The following is a 12,918-nucleotide window of genomic DNA, read 5'->3' on the forward strand; positions in this document are numbered from 1 at the left end:
TCTGTGACTTTTAAGTTTCCCCTTTCATTCCTTGATATCTACCTTTATATCATATAGCGAAAGACAGTATATTATTTTTTGTCATTCTAGTTACATAGTTACATACATTATCTATTAGTAAGCACAGTAATTTTGAGTGCAGGAACTTCTGGCACTCAAAATACTGGACTATCACAGAAGAAATTCATTTCCTGACATCAATCCCTGACCATTAAACTAACTAAGCCATTAAATGTTTAAGTAAATCAAAACTACCAACACTTAATCTCAATACCTAAAATGAACTCACTAAATTTTGGCTTGCCCCTACTCTCTAATTTTAAATTGTACATAAAGCATAAACAATTACAATTTCTTCTTTGCTTCCATTTGATATTTTGAATGTACAGTACTATTGCAAACATTTGTAATATCTGCTTGATAACTGCAAAAAAAAAAAAACGTTGATCAGACATTCAGAGCTGCCCTGTGTTCTCTGGATGCTCCCTGTTTTTTCGCAAGAAGTTTGTTTAGTCCATCCCAGTTGTTATCTTGAACTGAATTATGTTGTAGAGATTGGAAAGTAGGAGTAGTTTAGTTTAGCAAAAGGCAGTGGGCAGGGCTGACAACGTTTAGTAAAGAAAAAAAACATGTACTTGCAAGGTATTTACAGCGATAGCACATGCACATGCTTTTCAGAGGTGTACTGCATGTGTTTTTTCACATTTTGCCTTGAAATGTAACCTAAACTGAACCTCAAACTTAATATGAACTTGAAATCAAAAAGTGAAGTTTTGCTGTCTTACAGGGGACATCTGAAAGTGTTAATTGTGCTTAAGTAATGGCTTGAGAAATGTGTCTTTTGTATTTACCTACTCCTGAAAAATACCATTGTAGTTTTTGGCACATGAGTGTAAATAGGCACTTATGCTACTACAGGTTCATAGCCGTATATTACACTACAATGTGAGATATATAGCACTGCTGCCTCTGAATGCTAGCCTAAGGAAATTCAGAAATAGATTTTGGTGATGTCATTACTGTCCTACTTACTGGAAGGGAACCTGTATCTGAGGGCCTGTACTGCATGCATCTCCTTGCTTGTGCTTCATTCATTCTGCGGATCTGTGCTTTCGTCTCCTTTCCTGCTGCTTCCTGAATATTCTTCAACTAGCCATCATGGTGCCAGTTCTGAAAAGAGGAAGCAATTTCATGTTCCTTTATCAAGATGTCCACCTCCAAACAGAGATAGTACAGAACATGGCATCCCTACTAATGAGAAATTGATCAGCTGCAGGAAGTCTTCAATAGGTAACTAGCCCTTTGTCCTCTGTTTACCTTTTTTGAGCACAGTTCAGGTTCTCTTTAATCTACTCACACTTAACCTAGTTAGTTACATAACCTCAAACATGTAACTAACAGCACAATAAATATTGTGATATCACAGCTATTATAATACAAAAATTGCCTTGAAATATATCAGTGGTATAGTTATAACTCATGATGTGTCTAAAACTCTGGTGCTGAAAGCTCTTTCCGAGGTTTGACCAAGCACAATACATGTTAATTCAGGATCAGAATTATTTTAGTTCACAGATGCATACACGATAGTATCCACGCTATACTGTGAAAGGTGGCATAGCCCATTATGTGCTGTATTTCCACGGAACTTACTGTGCTGAAAAAAGCATAAGAAAGCACAAAGGTGAGAACATAAAATATAGGTCATCTACAGCAGATAAAAGCTTGGGAGAGCTTCTGCCTTTATGTCAGGGATATTTCCAGCCCACTTCCTTATACTTAGTTCAACTGACAACTATTGCAATTACTACAGTGTCAAGAATCACAAACACATGGCAACAGGGACGTGCTGCAGATAGTTTAATTGATTGGAGGAGTATTTGAGGTGAACCTGTACAAAGACTGTATTAAGCAAAGTCATATCTCTGTTTTTACCACCATAGAATACCTGACCTTACTGTAACAGCACAACCCTCTTCCTTTCTGCAGAACTTGCCCCTCTCTCCACATTATTGATGTCAGTTTTTACATCCGTTTTTGTATCCTGTTAGGTGCACATCCCTGGCTCCATATGACAGTGCTCAGATTTATCAATAGTTTGCAGGGTCACCTAGCATTGCATTACAGAAGATGGGCGAGGTAGTATGCACGTGCACCTCATACCTTGAAGATCTAGTGTTTAATGGATGCTACTTTGTTGGATTGAGGAGCTATCATTGTAAGACTATTTGTAGTGTTTGCTTTATAACAAGTATATATTAGATTGTAAGCTCTTATGAGTAGGGCCCTCTTAATCCTCTTGTTTTGATTGTATTGTAGCTGTACTGTCTCCCTTTATATTGTAAAATGCTGTGCAAACTGTTGGCGCTATACAAGTCCTGTATAATAATAATAATAATAATAATATAGCAATGGTGTTGCTCTGTTTAAATGCCTGGGTACAGGTTCCCTGTAAGGCTTTGGACTCTGTGGCATTATACTTGTGGTGGAATTGACAGTCAAGAACTTACATGGTAATGTTGGACTATAAATTGAATTGCCATGATTACTGTGGCATTGATGGTAAATAATCATTGTGGCATTAAGAAAGAACAATTGTTGGTAATTATAAGTTCTTTATCTATGGCATTAAAGAGTAATTTTATTTGGTGTTGATGCAGGGGCAGACTGACCATTTGGAAACTCTGCCAATTCCCGAGGGCCCGGGGTCAGTAGGGGGCCCCATGAGATGCCCCTGGTACCTTTTTCATAGGCTTTTTTGAGTTTGGGAAAGGACACAGGGGCCCCATGATCCCCTATTGCCCGGGGGCCCCATGAGTTGTCAGTCCACCCCTGTGTTGATGGGTTTATACCAAGTGACCTAAATGCAATTTTTGTGTAGCATTGGTTTCAATTCGCATTAGGATTGATGGCCTTTTTACTGTAGTACTGATATATGGTAGTATCTAGTAACTTTTAAGTATGTAGGTAATCTTCTAAATAGAAGCTACACAAGCAAATAACACATTTATGGAAATATTAAGTGTAGATTGGGGAATACCTTGATTTAAATGTTAACCTATTTATATGGAATAAACAGCATGCTAAAAATGGGGTTTTGGGAAATAATAGTATGTAACGCTGTTCTGAGGATAATATCCAGTATTTAAGAGCTTATATTTTTAACATATTTAAAACAAATTCCCATCTGTGTCCCAGTTCACTGTGTAGGTGGATGCTCCTGCTTACAGAAGAGATGAAAGGAGTTCAACATTCAAAAGAATGTTAAAAATACATTGGTTCAAATAATGTGCATCATGTGCTGACGTCTTTCTCATTCTGACTTACGTGGAAAACACAATAGGCGGTTTATTCACTGGGAGAAATTTAACTGAAAACTGCTAGGGATACAGAAAGGAGCCTTTTTTAGGTGAACAATAATGGTATTTAGAGTTAAAAGAGATGGAAGTGGTGGTTAGAGCTTTAACAATACCTTGAGATGCCTGTATGAACATCTGTAATCTCATTGTATCAATAAAGCAGCACTGATGGCAACACTTTGAGAAGACTGCATTTGATGTTTCAAGAGGCTGGCACTGAAAGCTTTTTCATAGCTTGCTTGCAAAACAATACAGCAGTTATTGTTACAGTGTAGCTCTTATATAATCTCAGCTGTAGTAGCGAAATATTGTGTTTTCAGCTTTTTTATTCTGTGATACGCTTTTTCAACAACAGCACATAAAGGGAGATTGTCATGAGAGAAATATCTATGCCTGCAATTCTGACACCTACCTGAAAATGCTCACTGCATGGCTTTGATGTAGATCCTTCAGCTTGACTATATTAGTCAGTGACCTGAAACAAGAATGCAGCCAGGGAAGTTACAGCTGTCAGCCAGGAAGCTTGTTCTAGGTTAGTGCTTTATTGAAGCAGCAAGATCAACATGGCAAGCCAGGGACTTAGAATTTTCAAAATGTGACACATGACTGTGCTTGTGTTTGTTAAAGTGGCTACAAAGACCGCATTTAGGGTGGGAGAGAGAATGTTCATGTTAGACAAGAATTATTGCATCTGATGGAGGAATTTAGCCTCAGCAGACAGCCCATGATAGGGCTTGTATACTTGGCCATTATTTCATTGCAGTTAACATTTCAGATGCACATCAAATGCAGGTCAGCAAATTTCAGTTAAGTAGCGTACATGACTGTTCAAAGGCTGTATTTGCCCAGCTTTGCTTTCTGTTACCTAAAATTGGTGGTCAGCAACCAGTAGATCGTGATCTACTAGTAGATTCCGGCCAGGTGACTGGTAGATCACGATCCGGGCATGCTGACCCACCATCCCAGAGCATCAGAGTACAATGCAGAGAGACTAATTGTAAAGTTGGAGTTGTAGTAGGGAGCAAGGGCTGCATAAGCCAATGCCTCCTCTGTAGTGCTGGCTCCGGTCCCATGTGGAGTGATACCAACTGCACTCCACCTCGAACCCCGGCTAGCGGTCTCCAGCGTGGTGCCAGCAGCAGGAAAGAAGAGTTCTTCAGGTCAGTGTGAAGCAATACACTGGGAATAATAGTATAGGGCTGCTTTGACACTGATGTGTTGCGGCTTGTGACACGGTGTTTAAATCTGTGTCCGGTGATCTTTGACTTCTCTTATGTTGTTCAGGCAGAACTCCACCTCTTAAAGGTTGCCTACCCCTGCCTTAAATGAAGTAGGTCCTATGAAGGTAAGTTTTGCTGTTTTAAAAAAAATAAAAATTCACGCTAGGGCAGCAATAAACTTAAAAAGCTGCTGACACTATACTAGTATATACTATACATATATGATAAGTAGTATAAACCAAACAAAGAATACCAAGTGCAGAGCTATAAAAAAAAAAGTTAATAAATACTATCTGCAACAATGCATCCACATCCCACAGTTTGCTAATACTGTATAATGGTCACCCTAAATACTATACCAAATGTGCAAAGATGCAAAAATTGTGCAAAGCATACATTATTATTTAAATAAACCAGTTTCATACAAAATTAAAGGCAATGTGCATATACAAAAAAAAGTGCAAAGAACGATCAATGTGCGATACATGCCAATGTGCAAAAGCATGCAAAATTGCAAATCATAAATAAGGATGTAACTGAGGGTATAAAAGACACTACCTAAGATATTCAGCACAAATAAGGTAAACAAAAGGAGAATAGTTCCTTTTAAATCCGTGGATCCCAGTAAGAGGAAAAAATCCAACTCCAAGGCTTTATGTGTTACACACTGTTATGCAAGCAAGGCTTACCAGATTTATATAACCCCCAATGTACAGTGGTCATATATCGCTTTTGGTATCTCAAAGAGCTTCTTGAGGTCTAATGGAACCTTAGAGAACTCCCAGGTAAATGTGGTTACTCTAGCAGCCTGTCTCTAGATCCCAAGGATGGCACTCTACAGCTCTTTTCGGGTTTAACAGAAACCACAAGGTCACAGTAAGGGATGAAAAAACAGCTCACATAGTGTAAATCCACATTACAAAGAAGGTTTTATTCTGTAAATGCACGTACAATATACTTCAGAGTATAAAGCGCTTGTAACATCTCAAAACATCCACATTGCCAGTGACCATGATGACCGCAGCTCATTGCGCATGTGTGGTAGCGTGTATCCTGGTTCTTCCATATGCATTTCATCATATATGACGTCATCAGGGTGGCTTTAGAACCACTTTAAATTTAAATTATACAGTATCTGCTTCAAAGAGACCCAGTCTCATAGAGTAGCATAGGTCTAAGGTTGCTCAATCTGTTGTGATTAGCATCCTGTGCTTATTCATTTAGGTTACATGTTGCACAAGTTGTTTTAAACTTTTGATGCAAAAAAAGAAATTGAAAATGCGAGTGTTGTCTGCACATTATTTTCTGCACAAGTCTGCTAGTTGAAACTGGTAAGAGTGGCATCACTGACTATACAGTATTTAGCAGTGCAGAACACTATGCAGAGAGGAACATGTTCTGATGTCCAGCACAAGCTCATGCAAAACTTAGCTGTCTTTTAACCCAGGTGATGGCATCTCCTTACAACAGGAAAACAGTGCCCATCTGTGATTGGCTGGAAGAGGGGAAACTTTTAATTTTGATAGATATAAGGCACACCTAAAGTAGAGAAAAGAAAACAAGGTGCTACTACTCATTCAATGCTCTTCCCAGGAACTAGGCAGCTGCGTGATCCACAGTTGCTTATCCATTACAGAATTAAATTAAATCGATCCACACTACTGCCATTTTATTAAATCGACCACAATAAAGACATCACAGGTACAAAGGTTGACACGTTTCAGCTTAACAAGCCTTATGCAGGCCATAGACGGGTCGAAAATCGGCCGATTTTTCTTTAAAAAAACAAAAAGTCGGTCGTTCAAGCGGCCGACGTTACCAGCAACGGTAAAAAAAAAAATCGGCTGATTTTCATCCCGTCTACAGCCGGCAAAAAGTGTCCCTGCAGAGAGCTCCGCTATTTCTTTGACAGTTCCTTGACATTTATAGCGGTTGCAATAATGTATCTATTTGTATCCATTTAGGATACAGATGGTTTTATTCGGAAACAAATAGATACATTGTTGCAACTGCTATAAATGTCAAGGAACTGTCAAAGAAATAGCGGAGCTCTCTGCAGGGACACTTTTTGCCGGACTGGAATTCCTCTTCTTCTTCTTCATCCTCTTCTTCTTCATCCTCTTTTTCTTCATCCTCTTCTTCTTCTTCTTCTTCTTCTTCATCCTCTTCTTCATCCTCTTCTTCATCATCCTCTTCTTCTTCTACATCCTCTTCTTCATCATCCTCTTCTTCTTCTTCTTCTGCTTCTTCCTCTTCTTCATCCTCTTCTTTTTTATCCTCTTCTTTTTTATCCTCTTCTTCTTCTTCATACTCTTCTTCATCTTCCTCTTCTTCTTCATCCTCTTCTTCATCCTCTTCTTCTTTTTCATCCTCTTCTTCACCCTCTTCTTCTTCATCCTCTTCTTCTTCTTTTTCATCTTCTTCTTCCTCTTCTTCTTCTTCATCCTCTTCTTCTTCATCCTCTTCTTCTTCATCCTCTACTTCTTCATCCTCTTCTTCTTCATCCTCTTCCTCTTCTTCTTCCTCTTCTTCTTCATCCTCTTCTTCAGCTTCTTCCTCTTCTTCTTCCTCTTCTTCATCCTCTTCTTCCTCTTCTTCTTCATCCTCTTCTTTTTTCTTCTTCTTTTTGTCTTCCTCTTGCAGGTCACTGCTCATGCGCAGATTTTTTTATCGGTAAAAGATGGGCCGATTTGCCCATCAATGCTGCGAAAATCGGCCGATTTTTTTCCAACTTTACCGATAAAAACAATCTGCCAAAATACTGAAAAACGGCCGAACATTTAGCCCACTAATGATCCGAAAATCGGCCAATTTTATTTTCGGCCGAAAAATCGGTCGATTTTCGACCCATCTATGGCCTGCATTAGTCCTAGACTAAGGCTTGTTAATAGAAAGCAGCTGTTTTAAGGGCAAAATAGGTGAGTAATCAAATATTCAACACTCTATACTAACATAATGTTTGTACAGCCATGGCTGCAAAATGTAAAAAGCCAAATTGTTGCATAATCATTACTAGATGTATAATCTACTTTAACTATCAAGTATTTTGATTGTGATATTTTTCTAATTTGCTGTTTAATTCAGTAGGTTGCAGTTCCTAGAGATGTTTGACTTTACAACCCTGACATCACATTCTGTACTTTTTTATGACTGACATTAGCTATTTTTCACTTACAAAAGTAATGTTCATCTGAAAAATAGCATAAACAGAGCACTAAAAAGAGAACCATACAAGGATTGCAACTCATTATGACAAATAATTATGCCAAAGTGGTTATACAGATCACATTTATTCTGGCTTAACACAGATGAAAAGGAGTGGCTCTGCTTATCCCGTATGCTGATGAGACCAAAAGTCAATTAATATGGCTACATATTTTTAGATATGTTACTTGGATTTTTAGAGTATCACTACACTTAGAGGGCATCTGTCCATTTTTTTATGGGTAGTTGTAACAAAAAGGCCTTTTTCTGTCGGTACCTGACCATAGATAAGAGCAACTGTCATTAAAAATATCCCATCAGGTGGTAAATGCACACTGTACATGTGTCGTTCCAATGCTAGCTGAACTAGAGTGTATCTGGAGTGTGATTTGAGCATGCCAATCAGGCATTTGTATGAATGCAATGCTCAATTGGCATTTTCCCACTGGTGCTGTTGAAGGTTGAACAGCTCAGACTTTCTCCATCTGGCTCTGACATTTCTAATATAAATCCCTTTACTTTGCCTGCTAATGCAAGCATAGGTTTCCTTCATGTTGCCACTACCTAACTGAAATGTACATTTATAACAGGGAACATATAGTAAATAATAGACAAATACATTACATGTTTAAAGCTGAACTCCAGGAAAAAGCACTCTGGTTAAGTAGGTTAGCCCTAATAATATGTATAGTACATTTGGATGGCTGTTGCTTAGTGAAAAATTCATACCTTGCTACTAGCCAGCTCCATTTCATCCTGTCATTGGTTTGTATTGGCTGAGTAGCGATATCTGATGTCTAACGGATTATCCCCCCCCCCTCCCTCCGCGGGCACGCTCCAGTCATGTAACCAGGCTCCGTTTGCCCATCTGTGGGCCAGAGGAGAGACATGGTAAAAAAATGAAGTTACTCCCAAGCACATAACACCCCCCAAAAAATTTTGAGGTTCCCCCAACCCCACATATATGCACATACGAACGTAAACGCACACGTCGGGGCACCTACACGTGAAAACGTTGATTGCGATACATATGTTACAAATTGCTGTGGAGTGAGAGCAATAATTCTAGCACCAGACCTCCCCTGTAATGCTAAACTGATGACCTATAGGGGCTTGTGAAGCGTCGTATATAGAAAATATAGGGTACTGAAGTTTGACGCAATTTCATAGGCACACAATTTTAAAGCAGAGTTCCGTTTTAAAGATTGGTCCCCCACTCCCCATTAAGGATTGGCACCTTTGGGGAGCGGGGGAGGATCGGGTACCCGAGATTGACAGGTACACATTCCCACTTCTGCTGCGATTGCTTAGGTGATGGGAAGCGGAAGTTGTCCTCCTACCCTCCCTCCCAGTAGCCTTGTGGGACACGTGACAGGTACCAGAAGATGACAGTGCCATTCAGGAAGCGCAGCGCTACTCACGTATGCACAGTGGGTACCCGGCTGTGAAGCTGCAAGCTGTCACAGCCGGGTGCCCACACTGAAGGTGCCGTCACCTGGAATACAGGATGGTCGGTGAAACGGGCTGCTGCGGGGGCACTGCGGGATCGAGGGACAGGTGGGTGGCTGTTTTTTAAAAGTCAGCAGCTACAGTTTTTGTAGCTGCTGACTTTGATTTTTTTTACAGAGTGAGTGGAACTCCGTTTTAAGATTTGGCATGTTGGTTATCTATTTACTTGGCACAACCTCATCTTTTATATTTTACCAAAAATGTGGGTAATTTATTGCATTTGTTTGCCCTAAAACTCACTTTAGTGTGATTTTTACTGAAATATTGCGTTTCCTAGACCTTTGCAATAATATCGTGTGACATAAAACATTGAAACTACCATTATTTTATTCTCTAGGGTGTTTGCTTTCTGAAAATATATAATGTTTTGGGGGTTTTGTGTAATCTTCACGCCTAACATGCTTGCAAAAAAGGCAAAAACGGCTCTGGCAGCAAAAGGGTTAATGGTATAGGCATGTTAGTGCATGTTAAAGACAGATTTAAAATGCACTGCTTGTGTGAACTTCAACCTCTTAACGCCTGCCAAACGCAAATGTGCGGCCTCCTGGCATCTGGGCCGGGCAGCCGCATTTTTGCGTTCTATTAAAAAAAAAACATGCTCTGCGCGTTCCCTGCACACATGTCCGGTACTCGCGGAAAGGTCCCAATCTCCTCTTTTGATCGGGATCTTTCCCGATCATGTGACCGCCGTGACGGCGTTCATGTCGGTCACATGACCCTAAACCCCGCCTCGCGGCTTCTGAAACCCTTAAAGGGCCAGGAGGCGCTGGTGCCAAGGGGTTAAGCTATAATCCCAAGAAATAAGCAGCAAGCCTCCTGCTGATGATATTAATTATTACTAGATCTCCTAGATTGTAAGCTCCAAGGAGCAGGGCCCACCTTTCCTTCTTGTATTGAACTGTATTGTTGCTGTATTGTCTCCCATTCTATTGTAAAGCGCTGAGCAAACTGTTGGCGCTATATAAATCCTGTATAATAATAATAATTACAGAAAAATGAACTGTGTTTACCCAGTCTATAACTTTAATATATTTTTTTTACTTTCTTGTTTTGTTTAATATTGAGATGTATTTCTCAAAAGTTATAAGGAATTTACTTTAGACACTTTTTTTTTTTTTTGCTATTCCACAAAGAAAATTGTTTGTTTACCTTAAAAAGTACATATACATGAATTGTAAAGCTCCTTTTAGCAAATCCTATTGCTTATAGGATATATGGATTTCTTGATAATAGGGAATAGGAGGTAAAGTGATATGTGGCATGTAAAATGTCACTGCTGTGTAAGTCAGTTTAGGGCAAGGGCACCAGGACATAAGTAAAGTGCCTCTAGAGCTTAATATACATGGCATGGATTGAGGGATAAATAGCAAGTACTCTTTAGGGACCACCAGCTAGAAAAGGTTAAGGGATTGAAAGCTATATCTTCCTCCAGGGTTTGATTGCTCAGGAGAGTTATAGCCTGTCACCTCTAGACCTGTACATGTCATTGTAACAAGATAATATTGCAAATGATGTATACTTTGTGACAAGAGAACTACGGGCACAAATAGTATGAGCACAAGGCGACATTCTCTATCGGTTCTTATGATAAAAATATCCAGTATGTTTGCAGCCTTTTACTCTTTGGAAAAATTGTATCTTGTTCTAATACCAAGATCACATACCACAAAAGCAAATAGAAATTGTATGCAGTAACAGCTAATTAACATTTTCCTGCCTACAGGCCACTATAAGGCTGGCAAATATTTTCCTAGCAAATACAGGAAGGGAAGCCTCTTGCTGTCTTTTGTATCACCAGGATATGCTAGTCTTTCTGGAACCATGCTGTTTATGATCATTCTTAGGTGCTAAAATCTTATTTTCTGCTTGATTTCTATTGGTTACTGTCTGAACACCTTGAATGGGAGGGCACCAAGTTATTTGGCTTTTTTGCTTTTTTCTTTGTTTACAAACGATTTTATTGTATAAAAGTAGACTAAAACAACAGTACATTTTCGCATAGAACTTACAGCAAAAACAAGGCACTTTTAGTACAATACAGAAAAGTATATTAATGTAAGAGAGAGAAGGAATAGAGAAACAAAAATAGATTGCGAGTACAAGAAATGTGTAAATGATAAGGTAGGTTAAATTATACATCTGTCAACAGTATATGCTATTTAACTTTTACTGGGAATGTTATTAATCATGCAATAAATGTCTATAATCCCTCTATGACTCCCATTTTTTATCAGATAAGTGCATCTTATCCAATAGGGTATAATGAATGCGTTCCATGAGCATTACAGTATCAATTCTGTGTAAAACGGAGGCCAAGGGTACAGCATTGGACTTCCAATGTAAGGCAATAGACCATAAAGTGGCAATACATTTAGTGTGTATCAATCTCATAATGGCATCAGAGACCCCCGGGATATGAGCCCCCAATAAACAGGTCTGCATAGACAATCGTATCTGGGTACCCGCCAGTGAGGTAGCCACCTCAGGCTTTTTTGCTTTTTGTTGGAAGTACCTTTTACTGGGTCCTATTTATAAAAGTTTCATAAATGTGAACTGTCTATAATACCCACAGTAGCCAATTAGTTTAATGAACTGAAAAAAAATCAAATAAACTGAAACAAGATCAGTTGCAGTTAAAGGCAAATATTTATTTTTTTTGTAAGTTTTGGATAGAGTGGAGTGGAATTAGAGCCCCTGTCAGTTTGTATTGTTGTCTGTGCCCATGTTAAGGATATTCCCCCTCTCTATTTGTCCTGTTACCATCATCATTGAAAGTGAAAATAAAGAAAAGCCCAAATTTTGGGTTGCTCCCAGAAAGGTAATAGAGGAGAAATCTTCCAATGAGGACGCTAGTTCTGGGGACCTGGGGATCCCCAAGGGATTTCCTTAATCTTTAGGGATTTCCTCTCAATCACCTGTTTGGCTGTGGGACAGGAAGTGAAGGGAAATCTCCGCAATGGGACACAGATGGGGAAAAAAAAAAATCAGAAAAAAAAGTTTTGCCTATAGTTCTACTTTAACCGCCTCCCGCCCACCATATAAGGAAATGATGGGGGGTGGCTCTTTTGTTCTGGGAGGACGTCATATGATGTCCTCCCACTCTAGCTGCGCATGCGCGCCCCTAGGGGGACGTGCAGCAGGGCAATCGTTGGTGCGATGTGTCCCTGGGACACAGCGGATCACCAATCTCAGTAAAGAGCCAATGACACAGGCTCTATCATGTGATCAGCTGTGTCCAGTCACAGCTGATCATTTGTACAGTAAATAGGAAATGCCGGTTATCAGCTCTTCTTTCCTTATGCTGACAGGTTGTGAGGTGAGCAGGTATGCAGCATTCCTCAGTGGGGACATCTACACTGCAGGGCACTGATTATCAGTGCCCTGATTGTCAGTGCAGCCCCATCAGTTCTGCCTTTCAGTGCCCATAGCTTCCACCTGTCAGTGCCCATCAATGCCACATACCTTTGCCCATAAGTGCACATCAATGCCACATATCAGTGTCCATCAGTGCACATCAATGCCACATATCAGTGCCAATCAAAGCTGCCTTTCAATGCCAACTATCAGTGCCAGTCAGTGATGTCTATCAGTGCCACCAATAAGTGCCACCTATCAGTGCCAGTCAT

At 39.7% G+C, this 12,918-nt stretch overlaps 1 protein-coding gene across 2 annotated transcripts in view; it reads left to right on the forward strand.

Annotated features, from left to right (window-relative positions):
* The window catches only part of GABBR2 (gamma-aminobutyric acid type B receptor subunit 2), an 810,498-nt gene that overhangs the window by 621,179 nt on the left and 176,401 nt on the right, over positions 1–12,918 (forward strand). The window lies entirely within an intron of this gene.

This window comes from Staurois parvus, unplaced genomic scaffold, assembly GCF_062004578.1.
Source record: "Staurois parvus isolate SC_StPar_1 unplaced genomic scaffold, SC_StPar_1.0 ptg000429l, whole genome shotgun sequence".
Taxonomy (NCBI): domain Eukaryota; kingdom Metazoa; phylum Chordata; class Amphibia; order Anura; family Ranidae; genus Staurois; species Staurois parvus.